This window comes from Rhinopithecus bieti, unplaced genomic scaffold (assembly GCF_001698545.2).
Source record: "Rhinopithecus bieti isolate Rb0 unplaced genomic scaffold, ASM169854v2 scaffold_10015, whole genome shotgun sequence".
NCBI lineage: Eukaryota > Metazoa > Chordata > Mammalia > Primates > Cercopithecidae > Rhinopithecus > Rhinopithecus bieti.
The window spans coordinates 163520-183677 of NW_016806417.1; the positions used below are offsets into that span (position 1 = coordinate 163520).

General features: G+C 44.5%; 1 pseudogene; it reads right to left on the bottom strand.

The window, feature by feature from the left end:
- Nucleotides 1–14891: 14891 nt before the first annotated feature.
- LOC108532383 (ADP/ATP translocase 2 pseudogene) overlaps nt 14892–20158 on the bottom strand; it is a 19155-nt pseudogene continuing 13888 nt past the window's right edge.

Genomic DNA, 20158 nt, shown 5'->3' on the forward strand with positions numbered 1-20158 from the left:
TAGGCCAGGTGCAGTGACTCATGTCTGTAATCCCAGTGCTTGTGGGTGGTCGAGGTGGGAGGATAGATTGAGGCCAGTTGGAGACCAGCCTGGGCAATATAGTGAGACCCCGTCTCTACCAAAAATTTTTAAAAATTAGTGAGGCGTGGTGGTGTGCACCTGTAGTCCTACATACTTGGGAGGCTGAGGCAGGAGAATTGCTTGAGCCCAGGAGTTTGAGATTTCAGTGAGCTATGATTGCACCACTGTACTGCAGCCTGGGTTACAGTGAGACCCTGTCTCAAAACCTACAATGAAACACCATTTCATGGGTGCTATATGATGGCTATAATGATAAAAAAGGAATGTTACAAGTATTGACTGGGATATGAAGAAATTGGAGCCCCAGTACCTTGCTGGTGCGAATGTAAAATGATGCATGCACTGTGGAAAATAATTTGATGATTCCTCACAGAGTCAAATAGAATTACTGTATGACCCTGCAACCTCTCTCCTCAGTTCATACCCAAAAGAACTAAAAACATGTCTGCATAAAAACTTGTGTGAACTTTTCATGGCAGCGTTATCCCTAATGCCCCAAAATGGAAACAACTCAAATGTCCATCGATGGATGGATGGATAAATGAAATGTGGTATATTCATGCAATAGAATATTATATTATCTACCTGTAAAAATGAATGAAATACTTGTGTGTGCTACAACATGGATGAACTGTGACAACATTACACTAAGTGAAAGAAGCCAGACACAAAAGACCACATATTTCATTTATATGATCCAGAGCAGGCAAATCCACAGAAATAGACAACTATATTAGTAACTGCTAATGGATATGGGTTTGTTTTTTGGGGTGATGAAAATGTTCTGGGATTAGATGGTTGCACAACCTTGTGAATATACTAAAAATCACTGAATTGTCACCTTAAAAGGGTGGATTTCATGTTACATGAATTACATCTCAAGTTTTAAAAAGTGATGTATCTGAGGCATATCTAATGTAACTTCTGAGGCCCTAAAGGAATTGCTTTCCCATGAGTGACAGCTTGGGTTGTGGCTGCTGAGAGGACTTTAACCACCTAAGCATCAAAACCCCCTCTGGTTAAGACTGAACAGAATAAGGATTTGGGGAAGATTGTTTGGGGCATTTAACTTAAGAATGTTGGACATTTTTTGTTTGTTTTGAGACAAGGTCTTGCTCTCTCACCCAGGCTGGAGTGCAGTGGTGTGATCAGCGTTCACTGCAGCTTCGAACCGCTGGGATCAAGCAGTCCTCCCACCTTAGCCTCCCAAGTAGCTGGATCCACAGGCACATGCCACCATGCCCAGCTACCTTTTCTCTTTTTTAAAAAAAAGACAGGGTCTGTCACCCAGACTGGAGTGCAGCGGTCATGGCTCACTGTAGCCTCGACCTCTTGGGCTCAGGTGATCCTCCCTCACTACAGGTGCACACCACCACACCTGGCTAATTTTTTGTATTTTTGGTGGAGACCAGGTCTTGTCATATTGCCCAGGCTGGTCTCAACCTCCTGGCCTCAAGCGATGAATTCGCCTTGGCCTCCCAAAGTGCTGGGATTACAGTTGTGAGCCACTGTGCCTGGCCTAATTTTTTAATGTTTTATAGAGACAGGGTGTCACCATGTTGCCCAGGCTTGTTGATTCTTAATTCACAAAAATAAGGGTATTTAGTTTTGGATTTTAATTCTAGTGGAGTTTAACATTTTTGGACTTTGATTTGGAAAGAGATTTAATTTTTGAATTCCAGTAAATTTGATAATGGGAGAGGATTATATGTAGATTTGGGCATCTCTGTTGTTGGCATTTTATTATTGGATGTTAGTGTGCTGATGTGCCAGGTTAGACCATGTATTAGTTGGGGTTCTCCAGAGATGACCAATAGTATATGTATATAGATATATAAGGGGATTTGTTAGGAGATATGGTTCATGCTATTATGGAGGCTAGGAAGCCCCAAAACAGGCCGCCTGCAAGCTGGAAACCTTGATGTGGCTAAGTCCAAGTCCAAAGACCTCAACTCGGGATGCTGATGGTAAAATTCTCAGTCTGAGGCTCAATGCCTGAGAACCCAGGGGGCTACTGGTATAAGTCCCGGAGTCCAGAGGTTTCCTAGGGTTGGGATCACTCTTCCTTCTCTGTCCTCAGAGGACAACTTCATCAGAACATCAGGAGTTCTGATATCCAAGGACAGAGAAGGAAGAGTTGTCCCGGCTCTAGGAGGGAGACAGACATGTTGCCTTTTCTCTGTTTTTGTTCTCTTTGGACCCTCTGTCAACTGGATGCTGGCCCACGTTGAAGGTGCATCTCACCTAGTCCACTCAGACTCACACCCTAAAGTAGTCTGGAAACACCCTCAAATACAGCCAAATTATGCTTTGCTACGTTTCTAGATATCCTTAATCCAGTTAACTTGACACCTAAAATTAGCCATCACAGACCATGTTGCAGGATCAGGAGGACCAGAGAGAGACCCTGAGGTGTATACAGGAGGATATATTTATTATTGAGTGCACTCAGACCCTGCAGACTTAACGTCCAAAGACTGGGCCCAGAACAAAGACAGCACTTGACTTTTATGCACACTTCAGAAAATGGGGTGGCTACTTAAAGCAAGCTTACAGTGGCTTGAAAGCAGGGATACAGAGGCAGGACAAAGACAGTTAATCAAATTGTAACAGATCATAACTCAGGATTACACCTGACCATTGCCAATCAACCTAGATGTCTGTTATCTAGGTTTTGCCTAGGCATGGGCTTATCCTATAGCCTTCACTGTGGTGCCCAGGTGGCCATCATTCAGGCCTGCTCAGAGGCTCATAACCTTCACTCTACTGCTTAGATACATTAGAATATTTGAAGTCACTAGTTACAGAGAACAGGAATCTATGAACTCATTCCATAAAACGAAGGAAAATTTGTTTTTCTTTTCCCTATGTTGAGGGAATGCTGGGAGAGTTTCCAGAGCACATTAGATAATATTATCAAGACTCCCTGGGTCTGGGCTATGCCTGTTGCTGCCTCTGGGACAAGTCAGCCTAATACAGGAAAACTTATTTCTCTTTCTTTTTAAGTTTATTTTTCTTTAATTTCCCGCCTCAACCACGTGGTGGGGCGTACTTTGGGATGGGAAATGGAGTGAATTTTCAGACTTAGAATTACAGAAGCTTTGGAATTGCCTTAATTCATGTATTATTCTGACTCCGTTCAGAGCCTTTTGGGGCAAAATCTAAACTCCTTCCAGTGATCCCAATAGCAGTTGGATTTGGGAGTGATAAACTGTTCTTCTCTATGGCTTTAATGGTTAAGTTCAGTGGGTGAAAAGAACAAAAAGATGGGGAATGTAAGGGAATAATGCTTCTTTTCTACCTCTGATGTTTTTTTCTACATGAAAGATTAGTGTAACACATCTGCCCTCTCTCTGTTTTATGCCCAGAGACACTCAGACTGAGTTGCCCGAGGTAGTATGGGTTCTGCTCTGCTTTTTCCTGTAAGTTTTAGAGGTATCTGCTTCCACATGAAGAAGTCTGGGGTGGTCACTAATGCCTGTGGTTTGGTGGGTACATCTGAATAATTCTGGAGTTCCAAACAAAGAAGTTAACTACAGTCTGTAGATATAAGACATCATCCACTTAGCCTGTGTCAGTACTAACAATGATCACTGTCTGTTTACTAGTTTGCCTTTGTTCTCAATTGGTTCAGAACTCAATTGTGGAAGAGGAGTGCTAATTATTGGCCCCCCTCAAGACTCCAATAGCCCTCGAGTTTCTGCTGTACTAAGACAAAAACCTCCTCTGCCTTCCTGCCTGTCTCCCATCTCTACCTTGTCTTATCTGTCCATCCCAGCCATCAGGCCATCAGAGCAACTGACTGATTGATCTAAAATGCAGGATATGGTCATGCCATGTTTGGCTTTTTTTTTTTTTTTTTTTAGATGGAGTTTCGCTCTTATTGCCTGGAGTGCCATGGTGCGATCTCGGCTCGCAGCAACCTCTGCCTCCCAGGTTCAAGCGATTCTCCTGCGTCAGCCTCCTGAGTAGCTGGGATTACAGGTATGAGTTAACCATGCCTGGCTAATTTTGTATTTTTGGTAGAGACGGGGTTTCTCCATGTTGGTCAGGCTAGTCTTGAATTCCCGACTTCAGGTGATCCACTTGCCTTGGCCTCGCAAAGTGCTGGGATTACAGGCTTAAGCCGCTGCACCCGACTGGCGCTGCGTGCGGCTGGCTTTCAAACCTTTCAGTAAGTTACCTTCTATACAATGAAAGGCCAGGTTCCTTAACAGGTTACCATGAGGGGTGCCTATTGACCTTCTCAACCACATCTGTCTTGCCTTCATAGCACAGAATTTATAACACTGACTGTTTCTCCTCTTTTACTCATGTTGGACTTATATGGGAAGAGCCTTATCTCCAAACTTCTCTTCACTTGGTTTACTTGTATTCAAGACTAGGCTCAAATGTTTTTTCCTCCAGAAAGTCCTATGGGATCCCTCAGCCCTCTATCACTACTCAATGCTTATATGGGACAGGTCATAGAGGCTTTTCTTATACTGTGAAACTGTCTTGAGTAGCTACTCTGTCCTAGAAAAATAACAGCCTCAAGCAGTTCATACCATGCCCAGTCCTGGTTTCAAAGGAAACAAATCCTCTTACACTCTTGGACCATAGACTAGAGTATGGGCCACCATCATCTGAGTATGTTGAGTTTGGCTGGTGTGGTCGATTGGCCCTCAGTGCAGTGATGCAAGTGGGCTTCTGGCTGTTACCTGGGAAGATCAGAGGCAGAAGCTTGGGAGCTCTAGCACGGTCCTGGTGCTCTATGAGTACCACTCTTGGAAGACAGCAGGCCTCCTGGCTGACATTTCTCTAAGAAGTAGAACTGGTAGTTCTCACATCAGCCTGACACCCAAATTCACACTCTGTGTACTTCAGTCACAAGGAGTTGAGGTTAGTGGGCATGAGGCTGCAATAAAGAGTGGTCAGAAAACAGATCTCATCTACTTTATCCAGGAGTGACCCTGAAAACAGATCTCATCTACTTTATCCAGGAGTGACCCTGACTGAATCTTCTCTTTATTAGACATTTCATTCTTGAATGTAAGAAAAATCATGCATGATAACAGCTGACCACAAGAGGGCACTGTGGAACTAGGCAGGCAGCTAGTTGCTAGAGCCAAGGCTTTTTAGTTTTCCCCAGAGCCTCATTTGAACTCAGGTTTCTGGTCTCCTACTCTGCTGAACTTACTATTGGATCACACCACAAGGGTAGGTAAAGGGTTAAATATACCACTATTTAACACTTCCCCCGCGTTTTTTTTTTTTTTTTTTGCAAAAGAGGAAGCTGTTTTTCATTCATTTATTTCATTTCTATATGAGGTGCCTTTTCTATTGTGAAATACTGTCTTTCAGCAGGTAGTTGTTGTGAATGAAAACATGGGCTGTAGAATCAGACTTACCTTGACTCTAATTTTACTTTGATTTGTTAATCATGTGATTTGGGGCAGGTGCCTCAATTCCTTCATTCATAAATTGGGAATAATAAGCACCTCTCAAGGTTGTAACGACTGACAAATATAAGGTATGTAAATCATACAGTATAGTTTCAGTTACACAGTAAGGGCTCAATAAATGGTGCTAGTTATTATTATTTAAAGAGCCTCTGAATCAACTCATTTTTACAGGTTTTCCATCACAGCAATTCCTTGTCAACAGTTGGAGCTGTCATTTAGTCCATAACAGTTACCTCTAAAATAGAACCCCTAGTTATTTTTTTTTAATTTTAAAAATTAAAACTAGTTTTAAAAAACCTAGTTATTTATTTTTTCTGAGATGGGGTCTCACTCTGTCACCCAGACTGGAGTGCGGTGGCATGATCTTACCTCCCGGGTTAAAGTGATTCTCCTGCCTCAGCCTCCCGAGTATCTGGAACTACAGGCATGTGCCATGACGCCCAGCTAGTTTTGTATTTTAGTAGAGACGGGGTTTCACCATGTTGGTCAGGCTGGTCTCGAACTCCTGACCTCGTGATCCTCCCGCCTTGGCCTCCCAAAGTGCTGGGATTATAGGCGTGAGCCACCGCTCCCATCCCCTAGTTATTTTTGAATCTTCTATTACACAAAGCACAGTGCTTGGGGCACAGGGGCTCATAATATTTGTTGAATTAAGATGGTGACTAAGAATGTGGGCTTTATTAATTGGAAAATAATTGAACTCACAAAGCAACTAGGTTTAAGGTAGTAAGGGAAGTGAAATAAAGAGGTGGAAGATTTCAACATATGTTCATGGTTATCATTAATTCATTAATAAAACAATCATTTATTGAGTACCACTTTGTGCCTGCCCTCCAGAAGCTCACTGCCTGGCCAGGAGCTAGAGATTCCCTACATGTGATATGATGTCATGAATACATTAGCCTTTTCAGCTTATAAAGAGGAGAGGGCTGGATTCTGCTTGTGGTGGGAGTGGGAAGCAGGAAAGACATCTATGCTAGATATTCTCTGTCTGCCCCGTCCATTCCCTGCTCTGTGTTCTGGGATGCTGAATCCAGCCTACTGTGCGGCCTGTGCTCAGTTGCTCTCTGGTGACAGGTTGGGAGATCAGAGGGTGGGAATAGAGAGTGGCTGGAGCATTTCTTCTCTGGCACATTCTTGCTTCAGCACTCTGTCTCAGCAGTGGCTGAACCTCCCCGTGACTACAGCACATACTGGCAGCTGCTCTTCCTTGTCTCTAGCTCTCTTTCTTTTTTTTCCTTTTAAGCTCTGGCAAGAAGTCTGTAGCTCTCTTTTTTAAATTACAGCAAATATTATCTGATAATAATAATAATTATTTTATTTATTTATTTATTGAGATAAGGTATTCAGCCCAGAGTCTTGCTCTGTCACCAGGCTGGAGTGCAGTGGCATGATCTCGGCTCACTTCAATCTCTGCTTCCTGGGTTCAAGCGATTCTCCTGCCTCAGCCTCCCAAGTAGCTGGGGCTACAGGCACATGCCACCACGCCTAGCTAATTTTTGTATTTTTGGTAGAGATGGGGTTTCACCATGTTGGCCAGGAAGGTCTCGGTCTCTTGACCTTGTGATCCACCCACCTTGGCCTCCCAAAGTGCTGGGATTACAGGCGTGAGCCACCGTGCCCGGTCTATTATTTTATTAAAGCAAAGAAGTCTTTAGCTCTCAAAGGGCTCTAGTAACACTGTCTCCTCTCTTAATCCCATTCAGTCCTGGGGTAGTAATGGCTTCCCAAATCTGCCATTGTCTGGGGGCCTCACAGTTCCGCATTCATTTTTTTATACTGCCTTTATCTTTGTGAGCAATCCTTTCATTAAAATCTCTTCATCTGAACCTTGCTGGGCCAGACTGACATAGCATCCTAGAAAAGGAGATCCTTGAGCTGGGCCTTGGCAAAGGAGCAGGCACCTGTCAGGCAGAGAAGAGGGACAAAGGGAATAGGAAGGGAGATGTGAAGTTTGGCATTAGGGGCTGTGAGTGATGTGGAGTAGCTGGAATACAAGGTGCATCTGAAAATTAGGTTTGCCTGAGTCAGAATGAGCCTTGGCAACTTCTGGAGGGTGGAGTTAAGGGATTTTCTTTTTTAAAGGATCTGTTTGCACCATCTGGTTTACGAGGAGGATGGGGAATCTTTTGGGGATTGCAGGTTCAGACCTATTCAGCCTTACCTGGTGAATTTGGAGGAGAGTGCTTTGGAAGCCAGGATGAAGGGATGATTTCAGAGGTCTGCAGGTTTTATCACGGGGGAATAAAGAGTCATAGGTATGATGAAGTGGCTTCAAAAACAGCATGAGTTCAGAAAGGAGTAAAGATCCTGGGAGAGCATAGTGACTCTGCTTGACAAAGCTAAATCTCCTCCCCTGGAGAGGAGAGGGGTTAAGTAAAAACCAAAACCAAACCAGTGACAAGAGTTGCACAGCTTTCCAGATGTAAACTATGTATCTTCTGGGCCCAGTATTTTCCCTCCTTGATAGGAAGGAGTTTGGGGACTGTGTCAGCCACACACAGGAGAAGCAGGGAAGTCAACAGTTTGGAAAGGGGGATAGAAGGGCAATCAGGAAACTTGAGTTTGTCACCAAGTTTCTGTGTAACCTGGTCACTAAGTGACTGTGTTTGTCACCAAGTGACTGTGTAACCTTGGGGTAAGCCACTCTTTTTTCTTTCAGGGCTTCCACTTTTTTACCTATAAAACAAGAGTGAAGTTGAATGTTTGGGTTCCTTTCTAGCACTGACTCTCTGCCTTGGTTGTCTGCACTTCAATGGAAGAGCACATCCGCCCAGGGCCCGAGGCCTCAGTGGGGGGAAGGGAAGGTTGACCTCTGGTGAGGGGTCGTGTCCTTGGGGCTCAAGCATTCTCCCTCTTCCCTCTAACCATGGGCACCCCATGACTGTTGGCCACGCTGTGTTTGGAATCTGAGGTGAATTGGGAGCCTTTGAGAACTTGGGAGCCTGTTCCCACATCTGTGTATTGCTCTGACTTAATGTCCTGTGGGAATCTAGCAGTTTTGGATATGGCAACTAATTTTTTTTTTTTTTTTTTTGAGCCAGGGTCTTGCTTTGTTGCCCAGTCTGGAGTGCGGTGGCACAATCTTGGCTCACTGCAACCTCTGCCTCCCAGGCTCAAGCCAACCTTCTGCCTCAGCCTCCTGACTAGCTGGGACTACAGGCATGTGCCTGCCTAATTTCTGGTATTTTTTGTAGAAATGGGGTTTCACCGTCTTGCTCAGGCTGGTCTGTAACTCCTGGACTCAAGCCATCCTCCTGCCTTGGCCTTCCAAAGCACTGAGATTACAGGCATGAGCCACTGCGTCTGGCCACTGTAGCTAATCATTTTTTGTTTTTTTTGTTTTTTTTTTTGAGGCGGAGTCTCGCTCTGTCGTCCAGGCTGGAGTGCACTGGCCGGATCTCGACTCACTGCAAGCTCCGCTTCCCGGGTTTACGCCATTCTCCCGCCTTAGCCTCCCGAGTAGCTGGGACTACAGGCGCCCACCACCTCGCCCGGCTAGTTTTTTTTTTTGTATTTTTTTTAGTAGAGACGGGGTTTCACCGTGTTAGCCAGGATGGTCTCGATCTCCTGACCTCGTGATCCGCCTGTCTCGGCCTCCCAAAGTGCTGGGATTACAGGCTTGAGCCACCGCACCCAGCCTGTAGCTAATCATTTTAAAGCTCTATTGCTCCTTGCTTTCCTTGCTTCCTTCTCCTTTTCTCTTTTGTTTCAATGAGAACAAACTTGAAAACCATCAGACTAAAAGCCACTTCAAGAGGAATCACGGTCTGGTGTAGAAGCCCTAATGCTACAGACCGAGTGAGCTCCAGCAAGCCATTTTCCCTCTTTGGGTCTTGGTTTCCTCATCTTTTAAGCCAAAGCAATAACTCATGCCTTTCCTACTCCACACAGTTATTCTGGAGATCCAAAGGGCTCATAGATGTGAAATGCTTTAACTTGAATAACTTTCCATGTTGACATGAGGGCTAACTGGATCCCTCTTCCTTCATCATTGGATATCAGCTGGTAACTTCCTGGCTGGCTTTTACATCTATACTGCTTTCCAAAAAGAGCTGTGGCATCCTATAAAATAATTTATCATTGTATCTGCTATAACAATAGGGAAATGTACTAGAATAGAAGATCATGACCATGGGGTGTGGTGACTCAGATGTGGGTCATGGGCTCTCCTGCCTCCTCTGTTCTCTGGGAAGGACTCTACTTACCTCCTTTCATGCATTTTTTTGTGTCCATAATTGCTGCTTCTTGGGCCATAGGTCCCATTCATAGTTCGTCATAGAAACCCGATTATTTGTCATTGGTTTTAGCCAGCTCCACAGTCAGCATCTCACGAGGGTAATAAGAAGTGGGAAGGCCCTTATTTTTTCCTGTACTGAATTGCCTGGAGAGTGTCTCTTGCTGATTGCAGCTAGAAGTGTGACATTTTAGTTAGTGGAAAAACTTGAGTCAGGCAAGCAGCAGCCTGTGCCAGCAGGAGGATGAGAAAGGGTGGAGGAAGAAGGGAAATGCTCAGTGGAGTAATTTGGCTCAGGTGTTTTCCTGGATCCAGGTTGGGTGTTCACATCACCACAGGTGGGGATTGTAGATGCTCAAGGAATTTTCCATTGTGATAGAAACCATAAATGAGCATCCTTAGACACCTAGTTTCTTCTATTCCACCTGACACCTGTGTTGGGAAAATAAACTCTGAGAGGTGAGCACCTCACCCAAGGACTTCCAGCTGTCCCAGTGACTGGTGCTTGAGGATGACACAAGCCTGCATTGAGATCTGTGGTTTCTCAAGGCATAGGTTCAGATGAGCTGGAAGGAAGCTTACGTCACCTCTAGGCCCAGTCCCTCACTTTGTAGGTGGGGAGACCTGGGCTCAAAGAGAGGCGTTGACTTGATGAGGGACTCAGGGGCTGTGCTGGAACTGGTGCTTAGATCATTGGAACCTGATTCAGAGCTCTTGGCTGTGCCACTCCACCTCTGTGACTGGATGGTGATTGTTGGGTTACCCCGGATAAAATTACCTTCCTCTTCCCCAGAGGCTGAAACCACTTGTGTCCGAACTCTTGCACTTTCTCCATTGGTATCATAGAGATACTCATTTCTAGTTTATTTCGAAAGAGCCATCTCTTCCCTGCAGGTGGATTACTACTCAGATTGATGCCTCTTCCAACTCATAGCCCCTGGCACCTTGAGAAATGCTGACAATCAGCAGCAGAAGACAAATGATGTGAGGGTATCAGGAGGAGGGACTTAGATGGGACAGGAGCCTGCAAGGAAGAGGGCCCAGGGAGGAATTTAAAGGCAGCCTGGGGATGGGGTGGGGGAATCTGGCTTCTAATACCTGTTTTGTCATTTCTTAATTGTGTGACCTTGGAGAAGTTACTTAATATCTCTAAGCCTTGGTGCCCTACTCTGCAAAATAGGGATGGTAACATGTACTTCAGGGTTATATGAGAATGATATGAAATAATGTATTTGATAATATATATTATAGATATAATATATAAGGGCTAATATATATGAAATATATGTGATATGAGAGCACCCCACAGTGCGGGGTGGGCAGTAGGTGCTCCACAGGAGGGAGTTTCTTCACTCCTGGCAACAGACGCAGTGCCTGGAGCGCCTCCTATCTTCCTGCCTTTGCAGAGCTCCTATCCTCAAGACTTCTCCAGTTGTGCAGGTGACATGTTACAGTGACAAAGGTCAAGCTGTATTTTTTTTTTTTTAAGAAAAAACGGGGTATATTTATTGGTTCATGTAGTTTAACCTTCCAGTTCCTGGCATGCCTAGCTCCACGGGCTCTAAAGATGTCATCAGGATGCAGTCTCTCCATCTCTTCACCTTGCTCTCCTCCTTGTTCTTTCCATTCTCAGTCACGCTCTCCCTGATGGAGATAAGAGCAAGGATGCAGACCCACATTTTGGTGTCAGTAGAAAGCCCAGCAGAAAGACCACCAACAGAAGTGATATTAATATACCATTTTGTAGGGGGTCCTGGTCACCTGCTTTTTGCCTTTGACCATCTACCTCTTTCTAAGTGGCCCCAGGAAAATATATGCACAGAGGATTATAGCATTTTTTCTTGCTTGGGCATGGTGGCAAAAATGCCTGGTTGGCTTCCATTTTTCAAACTCTTTACTTCCATGGCTGCCCAGCTAAAGACTACATTTCTATGCCTCCATTGCAGCAAAGTTTAATCATGTAAGAATCATGTCACACGATCGTGGCCAATGAAGTATGGATGAAGTGGTAGAGGATGAGATGAATGCTGCAGAGGAAAAGGAAGAAGGCAATAGTGGTGCTGCCATACCAGTCGTAGACCACCTACCTGGCTATTTGCATGAGTAGGCCATCTTATTTAACCCACTTGGTTAAGGCTAACCGATACAGGCACAAATGCAAGCCATAGCGTCCTAGTGAATGAGATCAGACCATACAGAAGACTTCTGCTGCCCAGGTTGGAGGCTGGCTTGGGCCTGGATTCAGAGCTGAGTGGAGACAAGCCAGAATTTTCCAAAGCAAGAAAATTTGCAACAGCTTGCCTCAGGGGAATTCCTGCTCTTAAGTTGGTTCAGATGTCTGTGGCCAATGAAGCTTTCAGGGGCTGGCTCTCAGAAGCCTGGGAAAAACTACAGGAATCAAATGAATCCAAAGATTGTTTGACATTATTTTTATCAACTCCTTTACATTTACTTTCCCAGAAAGCCTTTTGAAACCCTGTTTTATCATGAAAATATTCAAACATTCACAAAACTAGAGAAAATACCTATCCCTAGATTCAACAGGGATCAACATAATGCCATATTTGCTTCATCTTTCATTCTTCCTCCACCTTTTCTCCCTCCCTTCTTCTCTCTGCCCTTCCTTTCTCTCTTTTGTTCTTTCTTTTGGCTATAGCCTTTTTTTTTTTTGAGACTGGTCTTGCTCTGTTGCCCAGGCTGGAGTGCAGTGGTGCAATCTCGGCTCGCTGCAAGCTCCGCCTCTTGGGTTCATGCCATTCTTGGGCCTCAGCCTGCCGAGTAGCTGGGACTACAGGCGCCCACCACCGTGCCCGGCCAATTTTTTTGTATTTTTAGCAGAGACGGGGTTTCACTGTGTTAGCCAGGATGGTCTTGATCTGACCTCGTTATCCGCCCGCCTCGGCCTCCCAAAATGCTGGGATTACAGGCGTGAGCCGCCGCGCCCAGCTTGCCTGTAGTTTCTCTTTTTTTTTTTTCAGACAGAGTTTTGCTCTGTCGCCCAGGCTGGAGTGCGGTGTCGCAATCCCGGCTTACTGCAAGCTCTGCCTCCCAGGTTCAAGCAATTCTCCTGCCTCAGCCTCCTGAGTAGCTGGGACTACAGGCCCCCACCACCGCGCCTGGCTAATTTTTTTTTTTTTCTTCATTTTTAGTAAAGATGGTGTTTCACTGTGTTAGCCAGGATGGTTTTGATCTCCTCACCTCGTAATCCACCTGCCTTGGCCTCCCAAAGTGCTGGGATTACAGGCGTGAGCCCCCGCGCCCAGCCGGCTGTAGTCTCTTAAAGGAAATCTCTGCCAATATATCTTTGTATCCCTAAATACTTCTGTATACAATTCTTAAATATAAGCATATTTTCTTATAGGACAATACCATTATTACATGTAATAGAAGTAATTCATTGATATTATTTAATACCCAGGATTAAAGCTGTATTAGATTTACCTAGTTGTCTCAAAACTGTGTTTTTACAGTGGGTTTCTGAATTAGGATTCAAGTCAGGTCTACTCATTACATTTGGTTGTTACATCAACAAAACTTTAACGAGAGCTGCCGCAACAACAGGATGTGAAGGCTAGGGTTATTATAACTCTGCCTTTTCTTGGAGAGTGGACAGCCAGAGGGAGGTAAAGAACAACAGGTCTGGGATGCACCGGCCAGATGATCCCATCCACAGGTCCCTGATTTGCTCACAGATATGTGATTCCTTTCATTTTTTATGTTTGTAATAATTCATTCCTGGAGTGGTTCATTGAAAGTGGACAATGCAAGGGTGAGACACTTCTAGCGTCTGATTTAAATCCAGCCCTTGACTTAACTTATTTAACATATGGGTTCATTTGAAACTCACTGAGCTATGGCCTCTTACATGTGTTGAGTGCCCATTATATGTCAGTGCTGTTTAGAGACAGTACAAAGAATGGCAAGAGAAGCTAGCAAAAATGTTCTTAATTAGACGGAGGACACAGGCATGCCCTTTCAGCTGCAGGGCGCTGTACAGAGGAGTGGAAAGAAAGTGCCGTGGGTGCACAAAGGGAAGGGGAAGTGTGATCAGCTCCCCTGGGAGAGGTCAGGAGAGGCTTTCCTGAAGAGGTAATCATGGAGCTGCACGTTAATATTTTCCTGCTAGGGGGAAATGCATTCCAGGCAGTGGGAACAGAATGACCCAAGGCACTAAAACTCTCTACAATGCAGCAATGATCTTGAGCAGCAGTGTTTCAAGTCACATGATGGGTATTTGCCCCTATGAAAATGATTCAGTTTTATCTACAAAATGTGCCTTCAGATTTCAAGTAGAGATGAACGTACTGTTTAGAACACATTTTGACAACGTTACCTTTTTAAAAACTCTACTGGGTTGTGCACCATTCATTCTTACCCTGCCTCCCATCCCTTACCAGGTCAAACAAACAATATTAGTTTTTAAAAAAAATTTAGATTTTTTTTTTTTTTTCCAAGACAGAGTCTCACTCTGTTGCCCAGACTGAAGTGCAGTGGCCCGATCCCGGCTCACTGCAAGCTCCACCTCCCGGGTTCACGCCATTCTCCTGCCTCAGCCTCCCGAGTAGCTGGGACTACAGGCGCCCACCATCACGCCCGGCTAATTTTTTTTTGTAATTTTAGTGGAGACAGGGTTTCACTGTGTTAGCCAGGATGGTCTCGATCTTCTGACCTCATGATCCGCCCGCCTCGGCCTCCCAAAGTGCTGGGATTACAGGCGTGAGCCACCGCGCCTGGCAATTTTAGGTATTTTTATTTCTCCAAATTTGTTATTTATCAGGTGTGAGTGAAATAAAAAATATAATTGAGTCCCATCATCATCATCATCATCATCGTCATCATCATCATGGAAATGGCTTTAAGAGAAAACTGGTCAGATGAATATTATTGCTTCCCCTTTTCTTTTTTTTTCTTTTTTTTCTTTTTTTTTTTGAGCCAGAATGTCGCTCTGTTGCCCAGGCTGGAGTGCAGTGATGCCATCTCGGCTCACTGCAACCTCCACCTCCCAGGTTCAAGGGAGTCTCCTGCCTCAACCTCCTGAATAGCTGGGATTATAGGCGTGTGCCACAGGCCCGGCAAAATTTTTGTATTTTTAGTAGAGATAGGGTTTCACCATGTTAGCCAAGATGGTAGCCTCGGCTTCCCAAAGTACTGGGAATACAGGTGTGAGCCACCGCATCCGGCCTGCTTCCCATTTTCAACCAGTAAATAGTTGCCACTGATAAACTGACAGCCAGGAGTCTGTCAAGAATGCACAAGATATGTTATATAATACAACATGACTGTTCATAGCGGGAACAATCCCAGGAAATAACTTACATGTACTTCCTGATTTCATCATACAAGACAAGCACAAAAGCATCACCCATGCCTCTGAGAACATTGGACCGTGCACCCTTGAAAAAAACTTTGCCTCCTTCATCACCAGCAATCTTCCTCCAGCAGTCAAGTGTGCCTGTGTACATGATATCAGTTCCTTTGCACCCTGACTCCATCATCATGCAGCATTGAACGCTGTCAAATGGATGGGAAGTCAACCCAGCAATGGCAGTGACAGTCTGTACGATCATCCAGCTGATGACGATGTGGGTGTTCTTGGGATCCGGAAGCATTCCCTTTGCAGTGTCATAGATACTTAAGTAGGCAGCTGGGTAGATGACAATGCCTTGCACAGACTCGTTAAAGCCTTGGTACAGGCCCTTAATCCCATCAGTTTTGTAGATCTTAACCAGGCAGTCACTGAGGCCTCAGAATTCCCTTTCAGCTCTAGCATTACCTGCATCAGCTGCTAGATAGGTACGGGCAAAATCAAGAGGGTACACAAAACACAAGGATGTGGCCCCAGCGGCACCGCCTGATGCCAGATTCCCTGCAAAGTAGCTCCCAAACTGGGTCCTCTTATCCACATCACCCAGGAATATCTGCTTGTATTTATCTTTGAAGGCCAAGTTGAGAGCCTGGGTGGGGAAGTATCTGATGACATTGACCAGGTTACGGTGCCAGAAGGACAGGACTCCCTGCTCCTTGGAAATATGGACCACGCAGTCTATAATGCCCTTGTATTGCATATCTGCAGTTTTCTGCTTGCTGGCATGCTGTACCTCCAGTAGCAGTTTGACTCTCTCGATGGGTGCTACCCGCATCTTGGAGATGGCTGCTGCTACTACACCTGCCAGGAAGTCCTTGGTGAAGGACACAGCGGCATCTGTCAAGTTGAAAGGAAAGAGGAGGCAGGCTGCTGCAGGACGGGACTGGGCCGGGAACTAGCTTTCACGCCAGGGCTGCGGGGCGACAATATTAGTTTTTGTCAAATTCCAAAGCTTCATTTTTTTCCATCAGGTCCCTTTATAACTTCCCAATCTCTCTTCTTTGACTGCTCAAGATAAAACAAAAATATAATGCAAAAAATATTTCCATTCTTTTAACAAATAAAAACACCTAAATCAATTACTTTTTACCTTCATGGTTTTGATAATCTATTTGTCATGGGTCAATGAGACTTGATAGAAAAGTGGACTTCTGATCTGGTTTAAAGCCAAATCAAGGTTGTGTCCTGAGGAATTCTTGAAACTCCATGAATAACCCTGATGCTGTTAGGGAGGAATGAGATGACTGAGTCTAGTGAGAGTGCTATCACCTGAGCAGTGGGACCCAGCTACTTTGTGCAATCGACTGACAAAGTGGGTGGCCTGCAACTCAGAAAGTGTGCACTCACATTCTCATTTGAGTAGCTCTGCAAGGCTAGGACAGATAGGCATGACTCTCTATGCAACGGGCAGAGGAAATACATGGTGTGGTGTCAAAGTTCTGCACTTGGGGACTTGTCCTGGCTCACAGCCACCATCAAAGAGATACGAAGCAGGTGACATTTAGAGTGTTTTTTCCTTGTGCTAGGCACTGTTCTAAGCATGCTATTCACAACAACTCAGTGAGGTGGGTTGTATTATTCCCCTCGTATCAGTCAAGATTCTCCAGAGAAACTGAACCAGTAGGATGTATGTGTGTATATATTTATCAGGTTGGTGCAAAACTAATGGCAATTTTTGCCATTACTTTTAATGGCAAAGACTGCAGTTAGTTTTGCACCAACTTAATATTTATATGTGGGTGTGTGTGTATGTATCTATTTCTATGTGTATATGTGTGTGTATATATATAGTTCCCTTGAATAAAGTCTGCCTTATTCTTTTTTTTTTTGAGATAGGGTCTCTCTCTGTCACCCAGGCTGGAGTCTAGTTGTGTGATCATGGCTTACTGCAACCTCTATCTACCTCCTGGGCTCAAGTGATCCTCCCTACTCAGCCTCCCGTATAGCTGGGACCACAGGTGCCTGCCACCATGCCCAGCTAATTTTTTGCATTTTTGGTAGAGATGGGGCTTTACTGTGTTGCCCAGGTCTGGAACTCCTGAGCTCAAGTGATCCACCCACCTGGGCCTCCCAAAGTGCTGGGATTATAGGCATGAGCCCCTGTGCCCTGTTTATTGTTCATTAACAAAGGTCACAGATAGTTTTTTTGAAACTAAATATGTACATATTATATATATGTACAAATGTATATATAAATAGCATATTTATTATATATTAATATATTATATAAATATATATCATATGTATAATACATATTAACTACTATTCTGCACCGTGGCCTAACTGGATGCAACTTCCTCAACTAAATGTGAGGTTTATATGTATACACATATGTATATGTGTGTATATATTATATATATGTTTAAAGAAAAATCTGCGACCTTTGTTAAAGAACAATAATGCAGACTTTATTTAAGGGGACTATAGAGACAGGTATGGGAACTACCAAAGTGGGGTTTTACAGTAGAGGTGAGAAACTGGGCTCAACTCTGAATACAACAAGGAAAAGTGGGAATTTATAGCCAAGGAACAGAGTTGGAATTCCAACCCAGGCTCCCCAGCACATGTCCTTAACTCCGTGCTGCACCACTGCCTAACTGGATGCAACTTCCTCAACTAAGTGTGAGGTTTATAATGCCTGCCTTTCTCTATTCACAGGATTCCTATCCTTAGTTATTTGCTTTTATTCTGTCTCATTCCAAATTGGATGTGCAGAGGCCCTGAGAAACCAAAGATAATTCCCATAAAGGTATTTTGAAGACTATTAAGGGAACAAAAGGAAATTAGCATTTACTGTGCACCTGTATGTGTCAGACACAATGCCAGGCACCTTCACAGTTGTCAAATTTAGCACACACAATAAATAAGAATCCTCCATCAACTGAGATCCTTGGAGGGCAGGACTAGACTTTGCTCTCCAAGTATCTTGGATGCTTTTCATGGGGTCTGGAGGAGTGTAGGTGCCCATTAAATGCCTATGAATGAATGGGGTTACTGCCCAGTGATGTAACCTGAAGCCAGACAGTTGTTACTAGGAGCTTCTTGGGTGGGGCAAAGGATTTTATGTTGGATCCAATATCTTCCAGGAGATGAAAGAATGATCCCAGCTCATGTTGCTGTGGAGAGGGAAGGAGGAGTTTTCTCCAGAGAGCGGCTCACTGGGGAAAACATTTGCAGGTGATCTTGTTAAAATTATCCAGTCCTTTTGTGCAACACAATCCCCAGGCTGGAAAACACTGCCTCATATGTCATATGGACTTTATAAAACTTGTTCTTCCTGTAGGAAAGTCTCTCCACTTAATAGATACTGAATTCCTTTAATCCCCAGCCCTGGGAAGTGTCCCCCTGGAGAGAGGTAACATGCATAGGTTTCTGCTCTGTGGCTTGTTCCATATCAATCCTTCCTCAGAGAAACAAGCAACAAAAATAGCCCCTGGCCTAACATGCAAGGGGCTTTGTGTTAGGTGCACGTATATCATGGAGTGGTTTGCATGCAGGCAATGTGCAGGTGGCTATTTCAGTGTTAGTGAAAGATAGCCTGGCAAACATTCAGGTCTGTGTCACCTGAGGCTCTGGGAGGACTGGGACTTTCTGAAGCTCCCAGGAGTTCTCTAAACTTTGGTCTCTTGATCTAAGAGAAATACTCTTCCTGCGTGGTGAAGAGGCATTGGCTTCTATTCCTGTGTCAGGAAGAAAGAGCATGAGGCTTTGGAGTTAACCACACTTGGTTTGGGTCTTGGCTGCGTTATTTTCTATCCGTTTGAGACAAGGCAAGTTACCTCCCTCTCCAGGTCTCAGTTTCCATACACATACACACTCATTCTCTCTCTTTCTCTCGATGATAATATATACATCAAAGGGCTGTTTTGAGCATTACCATGAGACAAGATATGTATAGGACCAGCTTGTAGTAGGTACTCAGTACATATTGAGTCTCATTCTTTCCAGATCCACCACTAGGGATTGTCCCAATGCATGCAGTGGGGAGCCACTCCTCCCCTGCTGCTGTTTGAATCCGGATGAAATCTAGTTTAAACGGACACCAGGGCATTCTGAGAGGGGAGAGTGTGGTTGAAGGTACAGAAGTTGGGGAGGGTTGCCTGTGGAATGGGTTCTGGGAATTGTAGTAGGTGCTGTCATGTCCTTGCAATATTCCCTTGGCCCATCCTGTGGGTCATGTGTAACTTGATGGAAAGTGTCCATATCATGCCAATGACTTCCTACCTCAAGCACATGATTCTTTCTGTTTAAAGGTTTTCTCTGACCTCATATGCATGTTCTGCCTGAAAGTGCTGGGAAATTAACGTCTCCAGGAACAACTCTTAACCAATGGAGACAGGAGTTGATGGATAAAAATCCAAGCCTTTTGCTCCTTGGTGGGAGACAGTTCTGAGCTGTGCTCTATACAGTTTCTCAGAGGGTCTCCAGTGGGATTGAGCCACAGTGGACCATAACGGCGTGCAGTTATTAACACACCCACTTGCAGAGTTCAACATACTTCTCTGCCCCCTCACTTGCTTCCTGGGATGACCTCCAAAAGTACTTGTACACAAAGCTTTCTCAGGATCTGCTTTTGCAGGAACCCCAATTGAGAGAGAAACCTGTAGCCCAGTAGCCTTTAGGGATGTAGGTCCTGCTTATCCAACCTGGGCCAGCTCCATGCTGATCTCTTCTTTTTTTCTCACAAACTTCTGCTTCACTTCACAGCTGCTATCAGTTTTGTGGGAGGGGAGGGCCTCATGGATTATGGAAAATAACACACTGTCCTTAATTCTCTCCTTTTCCTTGCTCCAGAAACAAGCCAAAAGCATTCCTTACCTTGAAAGAAAGAAACACCAGAAGAGGCCTTGTGCTTTACCAATCTTGACTGCAATTGTCAGGGTCCACTTATTATTTATGATAATACTTGTGGGGTTCTTTTATAAAATATTTTGCAACTGAAGGATCTCTCCTCTTGGAGTGAGGACTCTCTGCAATGTCTTTTTCTTTTCTTTTCTTTTCTTTTCTTCTTCTTTTTTTTTTTTTTTTTTT